The sequence below is a fragment of the Sus scrofa genome, unplaced genomic scaffold (genome assembly GCF_000003025.6).
Source record: "Sus scrofa isolate TJ Tabasco breed Duroc unplaced genomic scaffold, Sscrofa11.1 Contig2187, whole genome shotgun sequence".
In the NCBI taxonomy this organism is placed as follows: domain Eukaryota; kingdom Metazoa; phylum Chordata; class Mammalia; order Artiodactyla; family Suidae; genus Sus; species Sus scrofa.
Window position 1 is genome coordinate 30,205 of NW_018085045.1, and position 17,502 is coordinate 47,706.

A 17,502-nucleotide genomic window follows, 5' to 3' on the forward strand; every position below is an offset into this window, starting at 1 on the left:
AAACATGATCAACATATGGAAATGTGTTCACTGTTTTTTTTTTTTTTTTTCTGGCTCAATAGAATTTGCTTATTTTAAAAAAGAGATATGGGCAATTCCCATTGTGGCTTTTGCTCAGTGGGTTAAGAAGCTGAAAGAATCCACAAGGATGCTGGTTCAATCTCTGGCCACAATCAGTGGGTTAAGAATGCAGCATTGCTTTAGGGTGTATCAAACATCAAAGATATGTCTCAGAACCAACGTTGTCATGGCTGTGGCACAGGCCAACACCTGCAGCTCTGATTTGACCCCTAGCCCAGGCACTTCCATATGCTAGTGTGGCTGTGAAAAAAAAAGAGAGAGAGAGAAAGAGATTATCTAATTGTGTGTTTACTGGCAATCTTTAGAGCTTGTCTCAGTTGTTTTTATTTATTTGGTCATATCAGTAGTTAAGCTTTTATTGAAGTTTTATCATTTATAAGGTCTTTCCTAACTCTTGAGGACAAATGAGAACTACTATTTAACTGGCACCCACCAGCTGTGCCAGCTACTGGAGGCAGAGTGGAAAGAACAGTGGGCTTAGTGGTATTGCACTCCTGGCACACTCCAGCCCACGTACATCTCATTTCCTAAGATATTTTCCCCTTTACACCACACTGATCCTTTCATTATTTCCTCAGATCTCTCTGATGCAACATGTGCATGTCTAGCACAGTCAAGGTGTGGTGTAGTGGAAAACATGCCCTTCAACATCCTGTCTGGGAAACTTATCAGTGGTTACCTTTCTCTACTAATGTACGGTGCTCTCCCTCCCACTCTCTTGCTCTCTGTCTGTATGTCTGTCTCTCTCTCTCTCCCATGCACTCTCTCTCTCTGCCTTCTCTCTTTCCCTCACTTCCTGGCTGCTTGTTCCCTTTTCCCTCCCACCCACAGGTGTCTGTTTCTTATGCAGAACAGTTTCAACCTCTTATATAGGCTTCTGCCCACTCATGCCCTCAAGTGGATCTCCCATTATCAAACCAACAAGTGGCTAGTAGGCTTTTTTCTACAGGACAAAAAAAACTTACATCATCTGCCCTTACAGTGTTGGTGAAGCTTAAAAACCAGCACCTACAAAGGAAGCTGCCTGAATGATTTCCACTGGTTCCACCCAACCAAGGCTGATCACATATTCAAAAACACTTTTAAAATATGAACCTATGTAAGAATATAAGGTATCATAATTACCCCTAAACCCTTAATGACTGATGTTACATGTTAATTATGTGTTACTATCTCATCCAACAATCACCAGAATCCCTTTACATTCACAGCTGAGGTGTGCAGCAGCACAGGGGAAAGGTTCCAGATCTTCTGTGCTAAGAAAATTTACACCCTGATGGCAGGAAGGTGGTATTTTGCATCCAAGGATGTCATGGCTGGAGAAATGAGAGTTGGCTGGAGCAGGCCAGGTTGTCAACCCAATCAGGAACTTGGCTCAGGTGAATGTGCCTTTGCTTCTGATGGCTTTGAGGTGAGTGCACTTTGCTGGGGACACTATGGTTTGTGGGGCCCTGTAGTTGTGGATGCTCTGCACAAGCAACCACATGCTGTGAGCTCCCACACTGCCAGACCTCCCCCTCTGTTCCTTTTGAAGGTACAGTAATACAGCAAAATTTAATATATAAAATATTGAGTATCTATCATATCAAAAAGATGAGTCATCCTCGCCCATCACATATATCAGATGTATTTGTGAGATTTTACCTATGCGTATAAAACAGTGTTGATATACATATTCAGTTTAGCCCTTACTCTTTCAGGATATATCTTAAGAATATTTTTAGGTTTGATTTGAACTTTTTTGGTGTGTACATACCAAAATGCTCCTAGAGTTCTATTTTGCTCAAGTGTGAATGCCATTGGTTTTAAGGAGTGGGATTTTCTTCTGAAGTAGATGAAAATTAGAATGTCATTTTCAATGATAAATTCCCAGCTTGAGTCTCTGCCCATAATTCTCTGTATTGGGGGGAGTAGAAACAAACAACCCATATCCTAAGAAGCGTTCATTTTAGTGAAAAGATAAATTTCTAAAGACATAGTTTTTCTGTTCATTGAAAGTGGGTAGGGTTAGATTTTTGTAAAAAAAATAGACTCAAAATGCTGAAGCAGCATTTGGGTTTTCTCAGGATTCAGTGATACACCATGCTGATATTAGGCATTCAGAATCCCTGGGCAGCTCCTCCTTGCTCTTAGAGCAGGGTGATAGATGATGTACTGACTATATTCCCACCTCCTTCTAGGGTAACAGAAGGGCTCCTGTGACTCATGCCAGTGGTGGTGGGCAGGTGCTGTTTTCCTATCTTTCCCTGTGACAGTGACTCTTCTGTCCCTAGGCCCAGTGTTGCCATCAGGGCAGTGAACACTTGGAAATTCTTGGCAAGCAGGTGACATTGTGGGGTGTACAGTTGACATGACAAAATACACCATGATGCTCAGATGGAAGGGTGAAATCCTTCTTGATGATTCGGTTCAAAATGGCTTTCAAGGATTTCGATGTTGGTGATGGTACGTGTGCTGCATCTTGTGTTGTTTTCAGGTTTTCAACACAGTGAAACACTGTGTTCTAATGGTTCTTGACCCACCATCTCTGTTTGAGGGTGAGTGTGCAGAGGGTTGTAGCTATAAATCACAAGGGCACCATACAGCTTATTTGAAATTACTTTAGCAGAAACACTATCTGTACAACATTGCTAGGATTTTGAGAAGGAAAAAAATGTTTTTTATGAGTGGGAATAAGAAAATAAATGGCAAACAAAGACAGTTGTACACAAATATTGAATCTTCCTTTTGAACTTCCCTGTTTAATCAGCTGCTTATAGCTTCTTTCTGTTCATTTGTTTCAAAAAATATAATGAGAGCCTGCAAATTATCAGGTCCTCTGCTGGTTGCTGAGATGACTAAGATGACTACATAAAACACTGTCCTGTCTTTATACAGATTACAAAATACCAGGGGAAGCCCACACTTGTATAATTTCTGTTCTGTGGGTAAGTTCTAAAATAAAGAAATGCAGGATGTCCTATGGAAGCACAATGTAGGGAGAAAATATGCCTGCCTGCCTCTTAGATGACCTTGGGCAGGGTTGGAAAAGGAAGACAAAATCCCTTTTGAAGCAAATGAGAAGGCAGGTATTCTTTAGAGCTGAATTTCTAGTAGGATAGCCCCTGGCCACATGGAGTTATTTGAATTTACATTCATTTAAATGAAACAAAGTTAAAAATTGAATTTCTTAGTGGCACTTACCACATTCCAAGTGCTCAGTACTAACCTACGGCTATTGGAGCCCTATTGGACAGCAGATATATATATTGCAGAAAGTTCTATTGGATAGTGTTAACCTGGAACACATTAAATAAGACCATATTTAACAAAATATTGTATAAATATCTAAAAATGAGCTAACACTTTTTTTTCAAAATGACATTGATTATATCCTATTCCTTGAATATATGTTTGTATCATGTTGGATTTTATGATGTACCTCAATGAGTACTTTTTTTTTTTTTTTTTTGCTTTTTAGAGGTGCACTGTAACATATGGAAGTTTCCAGGCTAGAGGCTGAATCAGAGCCACAGCTGCCAGCCTATGTCACAACCACAGCAATGTGGGATGCAGGCTGAATCTGTGACCTACACCACAGCTTGAAGTAATGCCAGATCCTTAACCCACTGAGCAAGGCCAAGGATTGAACCCACATCCTCATGGATACTAGTCAGGTTCTTTATACTGAGCCACAATGGGAACTCCCCCACAGTACTTTTGATGTTCCATGAACTTGTCACTGATCCTCAAAAAGTTAGCCAGCTCATTATTTGCACTACATTTTGTAATTATTCATTCAAGTTTTTAAGAAGGTATGATCATCATTTCTCAAACATAGATTTGTGCTAATAATCAGAATTTTGCATTTTTATGACTTAATTTCTCTTTTGAATACCTGTGTCTGTGGGAAGTGGGTGAAACTGGTACCCTAACCCTCCATCACCTGTCTCCCCTCCTCTGGTATTGCTCTCAGGAGTGTCAGCATAGCAAAGGGCAGTTGAAGGAGGGGCTGCTTCTGTGTTGTCTCTACTGTCCACTGAAATGAATATGACCTGAGATATTGGATTTTTAATTGTTTGTTATTTTTAAATGCTTGCATATCATTCTTTTCTCCTTTTGAAGTTAAATTACTGAAATACCTCTGTGAGATCTCTGCATGCCCATGTTCCCTGTGGGATTACTCACAGCAGTCAAGATACAGAAACAACCTAAGTGTCTATTAACAAATGAATTTTAGAATAAAGAAAATGTGATATATATGCTCAACAGAATACTATTCAGCCTTTAAAAAGAAGCAAATTCTGGAGTTCCCATTGTGGTTCAGTGGGTTAAGAACCCATCTAGTATCCATGAGAATGCAGGTTTGATCCCTGGCCTTGCTCAGTGGGTTAAGGATCTGGTGTTGCTGTGAGCTATGCTGGAGGTCACAGATGTGGTTTGGGTCCCTCATTGCTGTGGTTGTGATGTAGGCCAGCAGCTGCAGATCTGATTCAACCCCTAGCCTGGAAAATTCCATATGCAACAGATGTCGCCTTAAAAAGAAAAAAAAAAAAGAGTTACTGTGGTGGCTCAGTGGTAACAAGGCCTACTAGTATCCATGAGGACACTGGTTTGATCCCTGGCCTTGCTCAGGGGGTTAAAGATCTGGTGTTTCCCTGAGCCGTGGTGTAGGTGACAGATGTGGCTTGGATGTGGTATTGATGTGGTTGTGGTGTATGTAGGCTGACCAGCTGCAGCCTGATTCTACCCCTAGCCTGGGAACTTCCATATGCCTTGATTGCGGCCCTAAAAAAAATAAGAAGGAAGGAAGAAAGAAAGGAAGAAAGAGGAAGAGACATCAGGGCCCCTGTTTCAGGGTTTAAGGCATGTGAGGATGCACTGAGAAGGCTGACATCTATCTGCTGGCCATCTGTCTATATGTCAAGGAGAGAGGTCTGTGGAGAAATCTAATCTGCAGACACCTTGATCTTATACTTCCTATCTTCAAAACTGCAAGAATGAATTTCTGTTGTTTAAGACACCTAGTCTGTGGTATTTTGCTGTGGCAACCCTAAGAAACTAATACCTGACAACCACTTTGCACTTATACCTGTTACTAATCTAGTACTTGTCTCAATTTACTCTTAAGCATAAGAGCTCCCTATTATCAGTAGTTTGAAGAGCTAGTCATATTCTCAATTTAAAGCAAGGAAAGGAGTCATTTATCATCTTTCCAAGATGGTGAAAGAATAGTGATGGTACCTGGTGATTCCTTGCATTTTAGACAGTAGGCTGTGGGTACATATGTTGTGTTGTGCAAATGCCTCAATACACTAGAGTTTGTTCACGCTGGTCAGCTCTTCTGTCAAGAGAGATCACCACAGGGTATAGATTATATAGATTATATCAAATTCAGAAATGCTGCTGTTGATTCTGTATCAGCCACTTGAAAGGACAGTGAGCAAAAAGTGAATTCCTGGTGCCAAGACCACATGGAATGCCTTTCCTTGGGAAAACAGAAGAATATTATCATAATTAAAATAGGTGCAGAGTTTTAGGTAGGAAAAACATCTAAGGAAAAAGAGAAAGCGGGCATGACTTTCCACTATTGATTTTTATCACTTTAAAAAGGAAGAAAAGGAGTTTTCTTGTGCAGTGGGTTAAGGATCTGGCATTGTCACTACTATGGCTTGGGTCACTGCTGTGGCACAGGTTCAATACCTGCACAGGTATCAACCAAAAAAAAAAAAAAAAAAGAAAAAGAAAGAAAAGAAAAGAAAAAAGGAAGGAAAAACTAGAATACAATTAGCCTATACTTAAAATGATTCTTTTACTCTCAGTTGAAATATGAACTATTTAGTGTGTGGCTCATGCAGAAGTGTGGTGTCAAATGGGGGGAATTAAATTTGGGTCTGTACCACCACCAAACCCCCACCTTGCTGGCTCCACCAGAACATCTGTCCTAACCACCTGCTTTTGCATGAGACCTAGGAAAGTAACATTACTGGGACTCTCCCTAATTAAACATTATCTCTTGTTGATGGAAGAAGTTAGGACTGAGTTGCTGCAGTGCAGTTGGCAATCCACACAACCAATGTATTGGGGTGGGACACTAGATATTTTCTCCTTACCATTATATATACATTATATCAATATGTCTTGTAATCCTCACCACCCCCAGGCAAAGCAGACTTACTAAGGATGGCCATTCAGACCAGCATGAAGTGGTACCTCAGTGTAGTTTTTTTCATTTCTCTAATCATTAGTGATGTTGAACATTTTTTCATGTGCCTGTTGGCCATCTGTATATCTTCTATGGAGTAAAGTCTGTTCACGTCTTCTGCCCATTTTTTCATTGGGTTGTTGTTTGTATATTTTGGAGATTAAGCCACTGTTGGTTGCATCACTTTAAACTATTTTCTTGACCCAGAGGGAAACCCACCAGAGACCGGAGGCCAGGAGGTGAAGAGTACTGAGTGTACCAGCAAATGGAGCAGAAAGGGGCTCCCATCCTTGGGTAGTCCTCCCACCCCAGCAGGACTGGCTCCCAAGGAACCCAAGCTAGTCCCTGTGCTTGGCTTCAATCTGTCCCCTCCAGTGCACGCCCCCCTGCATCCATTTCCTCTGCTGCCCCTGAACCACCCCCCCAGAGCCAGAGCACTGTGTCCCCAAGCTTGGTGCCCCACTACACCTTGCCCCCATCCCCCACCCCAGGGGTCAGGGAGAGGAGAACTGAAGGCATGCGGGCCAGGAGCAGGAGAGGAGGCCCATGAGTGGGCGTGGTTGCAATGGCGCTTACTTTCCTTGGGCCTCTGGAATGGAGGCATGTGATTCAGCAGGGACCTGGCCCTGCCACAGCCAAGCCCGGGATTGGTGACATGGAGAGCAGGGACCAAGATGGAGGCCCCTCCAAACTTCCACTGCTACTTTGGACGCTCATCAAGCTACTTTCTGGGGTCCTGACTCCCCCCTGTCAAGACAGCAGGGCAACAACACCAGTGCCCGCCTCTGTCTTGGTGGGGTTGTGCAGAGGGCAAGGGAGAGAGCGAGGGCAGGGAGGGAAGAGTCAAGGGGATGGGGGGTGGGGAATCAAGATGAAGAAGGTGGGGAGGGAAAAGGAGAGGGGAGGAAAGGGGATGGGGAGGAAGAAAAGTGGGAGAAGAGAGAGAGCTGGTGGGGGAAGAGGTGGAGAGAATGAGATTGGGGGTGGAGGCGGTGGAGTCCAGGGAGCACCCGCCTGTACACGGATGGAGCATGGGAAGCACGCTGTCTGCACTGGGGGAGATTTCTGTGGGTGGAATCTGTGGGGCACCTCTGCAGTGCGTTGGCCCAGGGTTACCTGGGTGGCTTCGGCAGCAGTGTGGGCGTAACCTCTGCATCAGTTACAGGCGGTGGCAGCGTCATAGAAAATTTTGATCACTGAATTCACATATTTAAGGAAACCATCCAGGGTTCATCTTCTGAAAGGGTGTGTTTTCTAGACAGTTTCAGTGCTGCTGCAAATTCCTAAAGCAAATTACAGTATTTGCTGAAATTTATAGATAGAGTTTAACTTTCTATAGACCCATACAGAGATTGGGCGTCTTGTACATAAAAGAGCAATCTAAAAGTTCAAGGAAAATACAGCAAGGTTATTGCTCTCTTTAAAAATATCAAATTGAGTAGAACACTAAAAAGTTATGATATAAAGCAACTGTATGAGCATGAGGAAATGGCGTGATTACCAGGGGGACAAAAATGTCATTTCTATTTTTTATTTTTGTGAGTTTGCATTTCTCATAGTAATGTTTTGTTCAGATAAACTATCATACTAGAATAGAAGCATGGTTGTCAGTTATCCCCAGAAGTAATTTTAGTTTTCTTATGCTTCAGGTTCTTCAGTGAGTTTTTAGTCCTGTACTGTTTTTCAAACTTAAGAAGTACATGTCACAATGTAAGCACCTTTAGTAAGGTATAAGTAACATACCATAAACTGCACATATTTTAAGTCTGCAGCTAGCTAAGTTTTCATGTGTACACAACCCTGAAACCATTTGTACAATCAAGATAGTGAATTATCCATCAACTTCCAAAATTTTCTCTACTCCTTAATGGTTCCTCTAGGGATTGCATCGAATCTGTGTATTGCTTTGGGTACATGGCCATCTTGGTTTTTTTTTTTTTTTTTTTTACTTTTAAAAATCTACCTAAATATTTCTTTTTTTAACTCAATGAATTTTATTATATTTATAGTTGTGCAATGACCATCACAACCCAGTTTTACAGTGTTTCCATCCCAAACCCCCCAGTCCATCCCTCCCCTGCAAACCTGTCTCCTTTGGTAATGATAAGGTTTTCAAAGTCTGTGAGTCAGTATCTGTACTGCAAATTAGTTCATTGTGTCATTTTCTTGGATTCCACATATAAGTGATAGCATATGTCATTTGTGTCTTGCTGACTGCACTTAGCATAATAATTTCTAGGTCCATCCATGTTGCTGCAAATGCCATTATCTCATTCCTTTTTATGGCTGAGTAATATTCCATTGTGTGTATGTACCACATCTTCTTTATCTATTCCTCTGTTGATGGGTATTTAGGTTGTTTCCATGTCTTGGCTATTGAAAACCGTGCTACCATGAAATGGCCATCATCAAAAAGTCTACAAAGAGTAAATGCTGGAGAGGGTGTGGGAAAAGGGAACCCTATTAAACTATTGGTCAGAATGTAAATCAGTGCAACCATTGTATAAGACAGTATAGAGATTCTTCAGAAGACTAAAAATAGAATTATCATTTCATCCAGCAATCGCACTCCTGGACATCTATCCAGAGAAAACCATGACTCAAAAAGGCACATGTACTCCAATGTTCATTGAGACAGGTTGGTGGGTGGGGGGATGCACTGAAGGTTTGAGATGGAAATGCTATAAAATTTGGTTGTGATGATAGTTGTATAACTGTAAACATAATAAAATTCATTGAGGTAAAAAAAGGCCATTTATTCATTGATCCAATCTCTCAATAGCTATAATATGTGCCAGGCACTAGGCTAAGCATATTAGACCATTTAATACTTAAAATACAGATCTCAAAACTTTTTTTTTTTTTTTTGCCTTAACCATGGAACAAAATAAGTTTGGAAAGAATAAACACCTTAACATATGTATGTGTGGTTCGCTATGGTATTTATGTTTTCTATTCTTTTCTGTTTAGTTTCATTGTTTAAAATATTGCTGGCAATTCCCTAAGTTGATTTCACAATCCTTTAATGACTCTTGACCCACAGTTTGAAAGCCATGAAGGTAGCAGTCATCAGTACAAATAAATATTTATGGAATGAATAAATATCAGTCATAGAGGAAGATCTCTACATTGAAATGTGTAGGCCATGCATGGCATTACAGAGTGTGGTGCCATACGGTGTGGAGAGAAATCTTTAAAACTCAAGTCCAATAATAACTTTTACCTACTATATTTTCTTCATTACCTTCCTACCACACTTGGCATTGAGATCCAGGTCCTTCACAGGGGTAACAAACTCATCTGGTTTGCCTCTCCAGCTTCATCACATGGTTCTGCTCCTTGCTTCCCAGGTTCCAGCTCCGCATTGGCCTTCTGTCTCTCTTGCACTTAGAGTGCCTTTCCCTGGATTGCCCTGCCTCCTGGAATACTTTCCTCTTGTCTTTGCTCCACCAGGTCCTATTCACCCTTTCAGCCTCTGCTGATTTGCTTCCTCACCTGGGAAGACTTCCTGGCTAACCACTAGAAGAGGTAACCCCATATGTCTTCACAGAACTGAGCATAATTGAAATGTTTTTAAAGCATTAACATACGTAAATATTTGAGTATTTGCTTTATTCCTTGTACAATTTTTTAAAATTTTATTCAATTTTAAAGGTTACATTCCATTAGTTATTACAAAATACTGGCTACATTCTCTGTATTGTACAATATGAAATTTTAATACATAATTATTGGTTCAACATTTTTCTTACTTCAGTTTCTTGCCAGTTTCTAGGTTAGGTTAGGTTAGGTTAGGTTAGGTTAGGTAGGTTCTTCACTTCCAGCGCTCCCCGCCACTGCCAGGAGGTGTACTCCAGAAGCCTGCAGCAGCTGGGGATCTGATGCCAGGGCCTGCAGAGCTCAGATCACCTTGCTGACCCATGGGTCTGTGGGGCAGGGGTGGGCAGGGGAGTGCAGGCAGCTTCTTAGGGGACACCTGGCTGACTGGCCAACAGCTGGGTGTTGGCAAGAGGGGACACTGTGGAGCCAGGAATGCATGACTCGGAGGAAGTGCTGGAGTTTCTGCTGCAGGCTGCCTTGGCAAAGAGGTGGTAGTGGCCCAGGAGATACAACCTATGGTCCCTGGGCATGCAGCAGCTTCAGGAGGCCCAGGAGCAGGAGCTGCAGTGATGCCAGGGAGCAGAAATGGCTGCAGCCCAACTTGCAGCAGCTGCAGCAATTCAAGCACCTGGAATCCTTGTGAGTCCCTGGGATCATGTGGTGAGGTATTGGCACTTTAAGCAGGACATTCAGAGACCCTGGAGTGGGCAGTTGGGCCCATCAGACCTCAGAAAGCTGGGTGCCCATTAAGACTCTGGGTGGTGGGGTCCTTGACTTCCAGCCACCACTCCACAGGGGAGAGACTACCCTGAGGCTGGCCTCAGGTGAGTGAAGGCAGCAGGCACGCCATTCCCCAGCCTGAGCTGAGACTTTTGTTCCATGTGCAGCGATCTCTGTGTGGTCAGGGGCACTGTTATGCACGTGCTGGGATTGGGGACTGACCTCAGGAAAGTGCAGCTGAGCACTTGGCTCCTTTCCTGTTTCTCAGTTCCAGGGGCTCACTATGAAGTGGATAAATTCCTTGTTCTTTTCATCTAATGCAGTTAATAAGGAAGAAGAAACCTGGATCCTTTACTGTTAGTGTGGTGAAAAAAGGAATAAGCAGTGGGTGAGGGCTTGGCCCCTAACTGTTTGGGAGGAGCTGTCAGGTAGAAGAGCACAGATTTCTTCTCTCAGGTCCTCAGGATTTTTTTTTTCTTTAACTAGTATTAAGGGTGGAAGCTACAGAAAGGCCAGTTCTGGCTCAACAACAAGAAGAATTAGGACCAGGTCATATATTCTTGCTGGTCAGCATGGCCTGACTCAGGAGGCACTGTGCGCCCCCAGCTGCTTGAGCTGGAGGAGAAACCAGGTAACCACTGAGAGGAGAGTGGGTTGTAAAGGAGATGTAACATCAGGTGGAAGCTTGGATAAATGACCCTTTCAGTTTTCTGTGATTCTGTGATTCTGTAATTAGCTTCAGAGTTGTTTCTGGAGTTCCTGTCGTGGCGCAGTGGTTAACGAATCCGACTAGGAACCATGAGGTTGCGGGTTCGGTCCCTGCCCTTGCTCAGTGGGTTAACGATCTGGCGTTGCCGTGAGCTGTGGTGTAGGTTGCAGACGCGGCTCGGATCCCGCGTTGCTGTGGCTCTGGCCTAGGCCGGGGGCTACAGCTCCGATTCAGCCCCTAGCCTGGGAACCTCCATATGCCGTGGGAGTGGCCCAAGAAATAGCAACAACAACAACAACAACAACAACAACAACAACAACAAAAGTTGTTTCTGAGTTTGGTGTACACTGAGTTATTTGAATTATTTCTCTTTCAGGCATGTCTCCAACCTTCTCTTGATTGCTGAGACAATCATGTAAGGACGGGTCCTCAGAGGGCTACTCTTCTTATTAACTTTTTGGGAGCTTTAACACAAAATACATGGCTTCCTTGGAGGCTGGCCTGTTCCTTTCAGTGTGGCTCTTGAGCTTCATGTCACCTCAGTGGGTAGTGGTTGTGGAGACATGTGCTGCAGTTGCTGGCTTCCACAGCCCTGGCCCCTCCCTTGGAGACACATTGAGACCCTCTTTGTTGCCTGTGCATTGCAGATGCTCAAAAATCTTTCCCTAGGGTAAGATCAGGTCCATGCTTGGCCCCACCCAGCCCTCAGTATCCTTAACTATAGGATGCCAGATGGTAGTTAGTACTATATACTTATGTTGTAACTCACAGAGCACTTATACATCAGAGAGATTATAACCTCCTTTGCACATGAGGAAATGAAGGCAAATGAAGGTTTGGTGATTAAGTAACCTGATCAAAGGTAGATGGAATTGCAGTGAACGTTGAAGCACATGTATCTTTTCGAGTCATGGTTTTCTCTGGATATTTGCTGAGGAGTGGGATTGCTGGATCAAATGGTAATTCTATTTTTAATTTTTTGAGGACTCTCCATACTGTTTTCCACAGTGGTGCACCAATGTACATTCCCAGCAACAGTGTAATTGGGTTCCCTTTTCTCCACACCCTCTCCAGCACATATTGTTTGCAGACTTTTGGATGATGGCCATTCTGGCAGATGTAAGGTGGTACCTCATATTGGTTTTGATTTGCATTTCTCTAACAATGAGTGATGCTGAACATCTTTTCATGTGTTTTTTGGCCATCCCTATGTCTTCTTTGGAGAATTGTCTGCTTAGATCTTCTGCCTATTTTTTGATGGCATTGTTTGTTTTTTTTGGTATTGAGCTGCAGGAGATGTTTATAAATTTTGGTGGATGTTCCCTTGTCAGTCCATACATTGGCAATATTTTCTCCTATACTGTGGACTGGGTTTTCATTTTGTTTAGGGTTCCTTTGCTGTGCAGAAACTTTTAAGTTTAATTGCACCCCTTTTGTTTAGCTTTGTTTTTATTGTCATTACTCTAGGAGGTGGATTTGAGAAGATATTTCTGTGGTTTATGTTGGCGAGTGTTTGCCCTATGTTTTCCATGAGGTTTATAGTATCTGGTTTTATATTTAGGTCTTTAATCTATTTTGACTTTATTTCTTTTTTGTGTGTGTGCCCATTTTTTGTTATTTCTTAGGCCGCTCCCTCGGCATATGGCGGTTCCCAGGCTAGGGGTCAAATCAGAGCTATAGCCACCGGCCTACACCAGAGCCACAGCAACGAGGGATCTGAGCCGCGTCTGCGACCTATACCACAGCTCATGGCAATGCTGGACCCTTAACCCACTGAGCAAAGGCAGGGACCGAACCCGCAACCTCATGGTTCCTAGTCGGATTCGTTAACCACTACGCCACGACGGGAACTCCTTGACTTTATTTCTGTGTATGATGTTAGAGAATGTTCTCAATTCATTTTTTTACATGTAGCTGTCTAGTATTCTCAATATCACTTACTGAAGAGACTGTCTTTTCTCCATTGTATATTCTTGCCTATTTAGATCTTTGATTTCCTTCGAATATGTTTTGGAGTTTTTTTTTTTTTTTTTGTCTTTTGTCTTTTGTTGTTGTTGTTGCTATTTCTTGGGCCGCTCCCGCGGCATATGGAGGTTCCCAGGCTAGGGGTTGAATCGGAGCCGTAGCCACCGGCCTACGCCAGAGCCACAGCAACGTGGGATCCGAGCCGTGTCTGCAACCTACACCACAGCTCACGGCAACGCTGGATTGTTAACCCACTGAGCAAGGGCAGGGACCGAACCCGCAACCTCATGGTTCCTAGTCGGATTCGTTAACCACTGCGCCACGACGGGAACTCCATGTTTTGGAGTTTTTAGAGTATATGTTTTACACTTCTTTTGTTACATTTATTCCCAAGTCTTTTTTCCCCTTTGGATGCTATTGCACATGCAGTTGTTTCCTTACTTTTATTTAATTTTTTATTTTAGTTTATTTTTTGTCTGTGCCTGCAGCATGCAGAAGTTCCTGGGCCAGGGATTGACCCTGCTTCACAGCAGTGACCCAAGCTACTAATGTGATAGCACTTGGGGGAGTTCCTGTTGTGCCTCAGCAGTGTGGGTTTGATCCCTGGCCCTGCTCAGTGGGTTAAGGATTTGGCCTTGCCATGAGCTGTGATGTAGGTCACTGGCATGGCTTGGATTGGTGTGGCTGTGGCATAGGCTGGCAGCTGCAGCTCTGATTTGACCCCTAGCCTGGGAACTTCAATATTCCTCAGGTGTGGCCCTAAACAAAACAAACAAAACCAAGTGACTATATACAAGCTTATTAGGAACATGACTGCTGAGAGCAAAGAGAAATCTTTTGTAGGTGTGTTTTATTTGAGACAAAGGATTAAGTGTTTTTGGTTTTGTTTTTCAGATAAACAGGGATATCCAGCCACTTTAAGTTGTTCAGACTTGCTTTCAAATCCCTCTTTGAAGCTGAAGTGGAAAGAAACTCCCCTTTGAAATCTTTTGTCCTGCAGCCTAAGCTGTCATTTAAAAATATACTAACTTTTAGAAAAGGAAATTAATGGTGTACAAATTTAGCATGGATGAGTGTTTGAGGGTTTTAATCGCTTGGGAATAGAAAGTGCACCTTTCTTTGCTTCTGCCTTTGAAATTGGAGAGAAGCACTGGGAAATATACTACTTACTGAGCATCAGCCAGTGTTGTTGGTTTTCCTGTTATTCATTAATTTTTAAAGATATAAGTCCTTATTTGATAAATCATTATGCACATGATAATACCTGGGTCATGGGGGAACCAGTATGCCAAATTTTGATGTAATAGAATTTATGCAGTTCTGCTCTGTGTTAATTATGTTTTACCCTGGTAAGTAAGTTGGTCTGAAATAAGGTAGCTATGGTCCTGTGAGGAAGAGCCATTTGTTGGACCTATAATTAAAATTAGCACTGCCCCTTGCTTTTAAAAATTAAATGCAAAAAAATAAAAAATCCCTACTGATCAGTGCTTTTTCAGGTTTTTTTGGAACCAAAAAGTCAAATTGCAGGCAAGGACCACCTGGAAAAACAAGGTTCTAGAGACCAGGTAGAGAGTATGCAGAAGCAAGTTTCTGATTTTATGTGTGAGTCATATAATCTACAGAATGAGAAGACCAGCTTAGTAAAGGGTACATTCTAATTCTTGAGGTGATTTTATTATTTTATTTTATTTTATTTTATTATTTTTTGCTTTTTATGGCTGCCCTCACAGTATTTGGAATTTCTAGGCCTGGGGTTGAATTAGAGCTACAGCTGCCGGCCTACACCACAGCCACAGCAACATGGGATTCAAGCTGTGTCTGCAACATACACCACAGCTCATGGCAATGACAAATCCCCAACCCACTGAACAAGTCCACAGAATGAGCCCACATCCTCATGGATGCTAGTCAGATTTGTTTGTGCTGCACCACAGCAGGAACCCTGAGGCTCTTTGATTTTCAATTGAGTCTCCTTTTCAGGCTTTAGAAAGGTCACTAACTGGTGGCAGAGGTCACAGCAAAAAGGAAAAGTAGAGCATTGCTATAAGAAAACCTCCCCTTTAGGCTACTGAGTATCATTTCAACCAGTGCTTTTCAAACCTTAAAGTGCACATGAATCACTTGAGGATGTTATTTGGGTTGGGGTTGAGATTCACATTTCTCACAAACTCATGGGTGATCCTGACCTGCTGCTCCCTGGACTTACACATTGGGTAGTAAGGAGTTAAACTATATAGGAAAGAAGGGCTTTCAGAAGCTCATGATGTAGTGGTTGACTATGGAGAAATTGATAGAGCAGGAGAAACTAAATGGCCTGTGTCATTTTGTTAATAGGGATAGATATTCAATTTTATGATAAGAAGTCTGTAAGAAATTAGTGCTTGATGTAGAACAATTCCATTTACACAAAGTGTTGGAGTGTTAGTTTTTCATACTGGAGGTTTTTTCTCCTTTATTCTAGCAAGCTGAAAAATCTTGTTCATCAACAAATTTTATATTTTATTTACTTTACTTTTTCTGCACTCTTTACTCAGGTACTTAATATGTTCTCTAGGCAGGGCCTATTAGGTTCTCTCTTCTGCGTTTGCAAGATGAAGGGAGACCTCTTTGGATGTTGGGCAGATCTTCCCTTCCTGTTTACTTTCCTTCAGACTCCTTTGGAACTGGCTGATGCAGATGGTGGAAAGGATTACTTTCTTATGTGCTCTCCTGTTTATTGATTTTTGTTCTGGGCTATGTCTCTATAGCCAAGGCTTGTATCCTCATATCCTCAAGTCTTTATCCTTTGTGATGTGTCCAGTGGCATTTTGTATAGCTTGTCGCTCTGTTTCTCGATACCCCCTTTTCACTTCCTCCCAGATAGCTCCCTCCTGGTTTTCCTTTGATCTCACTGGATGCCCCTATTTGTTTTCTGGCAGACTCCTCTCTTTCTTTGTGTTCTCTGACCCAAGAGAATGATGTATCTTCACCGTAGTAGTCCAATGGCACAGCATAATACAATTTTCCCATGCATCTGGAGTACAAAATGAGACACTATGGCATTTATTAAGTATTTTACTTCCCTCTCAAGTTAAAAAAATCCAATAAAAGTGTAATAGATGTGTTTATTACATTTTTGAATACATGCTGTGAGATTGAAATTTGCAAATCTGGCAATTTGCATGGTTCTGTGGTGCTATATTAAGAGTATGTGAGGCAAATTTGTTGAGAAACTCTCACACATGTGTTAAACTAATAATAAGTTTATTTATCTACCTATGATTTTTTCCTCACGTCCACCAACATCTTGCTTTTATCTGACTCCTTTCTTTTTTAGCCTAAAGAGAGGGCCTAGGATGGAGTGCCACCTGTCCCAGCCATTGTTGCTTTAAACTTGTCACTTTGAAAAGATTTTATGATCACATAAATCTTGCAAAAATAGTGGTTTCCTAATGGCAAAGTGCAATTATCAATACCATTAAATTAACAGAGGTACAATACTGAAATTAATTTTGATTTCCCAGCTTTGACATTATATACTCTTATTTTTTAGAATATAGTTCTAAGAAATAAAATTTATTCCATGAAAACACTACCAATATCATGTTAAAGAAATTTTCATCATCTCAAGAAATTCCTTTGTGCTGAGTCCTTAAAGTCACATCCATCCTTAACCCTGGTAACCACGGATCTGTTCTCCATCTGTTTAATTTTTAATGTTGAAAATGGCTTATTATGTACCAAGTATTGTCCCGACATTACTGTATTCCCTTTTTCATTTTTAAATTATTGTTATTATTATTTTTTTTTATTTTTTGGCTACCCCATGGCCCATGGAGTTCCTGGGCCAGGGATCAGATCCAATCTGCAGCTGCCATCTAGGTTTCACTTGCAGCAAATCTGAATCCTTTACTCACTGTGCTGGGCTGGGGATCAAACCTGTGTCCTGGTGCTCCCAAGATGTTGGTGATCCCATTGTGCCACAGCAAGAACTATTGATATTATTTTTATTTATTTTGGGGGCTGCTCTCATAGTATATGGATATTCCTGGACCAGGGATAAAACCTGTGCCTCAGCAGTGATGATGCTTGATCCTTAACCTGCTAAGCCACTAGAGAAGTTCTATACTCCCCTCTAAATTAAAAGTTTTCCTTTGTAATTTTACTTGTGGTAAACTATATCTAAAATTTACAGTCTTAAGCACTTTTTCGGCCATTCCTGTGGCACAGCAAAGTTCCCAGGCCAGGGATCAAACCTGAGCCG

General features: G+C 42.0%; 1 long non-coding RNA gene across 1 annotated transcript in view; it reads left to right on the forward strand.

Moving 5' to 3' along the window:
* Positions 1-992: 992 nt before the first annotated feature.
* Positions 993-17,502, forward strand: part of LOC102157759 — a 45,849-nt gene continuing 29,339 nt past the window's right edge. The window contains exon 1 of the long non-coding RNA XR_002341166.1: positions 993-1,492. This is a non-coding gene — a long non-coding RNA (uncharacterized LOC102157759). The remainder of the gene's footprint in view (positions 1,493-17,502) is intronic.